Raw genomic sequence first — 963 nt, forward strand, 5'->3', positions numbered from 1 at the left:
ATGGCGAGTATGCCAACGGTGATTGGTTCTGCAACAAGTCTGGAGTAGAGAGGCAAATGTCGGAGCCTTACAAGCAAGCGTCAAACGGCAAGGCCAAACGAATGCACATGCTGTTTGCCTGCAATTTACCACTACGATTCTGGGGCGACGCCATGAAATACGCGAGCTACATCCTGAACAGAAGCCCAACCAGATCGAATGCTGGAAGGACGTCACCAATGGAGGCTTTGACTGGCAGCACAGCGCGCGTGAGAGACATAGCTGTATTCGGATCGCTATGTAGAGTGTTTGGAGACCCAGGGAAAGCAAGATCAGCTCTTAAGAAGCGTTTGGAGTCAGCTACAATCCTGGAAATTTCAGAAGAAATCAAAGAATACATATTTTACCTACATGACTCGAAGAAGTTGATTATCACCACTCACTTGAAGTCCATAGAGAGGTTCACGGAAGCCCAAAACTGCAAGCGAGAGCACAGAAGGTGCTTCAAAATCAGGACGATGGAGAAGCAATGGATGACCAGCACCCATCAGGAGACAAGGAAATCGGAGTGGCAATGAGGACCAAGTCGAACAAGGGTTCGAACAAGAAGAGCAATAAGAAACCTGCTGAGAAGATGGTTACAAGACAAGCTTCAAAACAAAAGAGCAATGAAGAAACTGCCAATCTAGTGGTCAACGATCCTAGAACTTACAATCAAGCAATGGAGACCAAGGATTAAGACCTATGGACTGTTAGATTAAGTCCGAACTTTACTCATTAGAGCAGAACGGCACGTGGAAACCAGGGATAAAGACAGAAGACATGAAAATACTAAATACCAAATGAATATTTAAGATCAAGACCAACGCACAAGGTGTAATAGAAAGACACAAAGCAAGAATGGTTGCATGCGGAAATGAACAAGGCTTTGGTGAGAATTTCATGCTTACATATGCGCCTGTCATGGAAATGATCACTGCCAAA

The sequence above is a fragment of the Plasmopara halstedii genome (genome assembly GCF_900000015.1).
Source record: "Plasmopara halstedii genome assembly, contig: Scaffold_1343, whole genome shotgun sequence".
NCBI lineage: Eukaryota > Oomycota > Peronosporomycetes > Peronosporales > Peronosporaceae > Plasmopara > Plasmopara halstedii.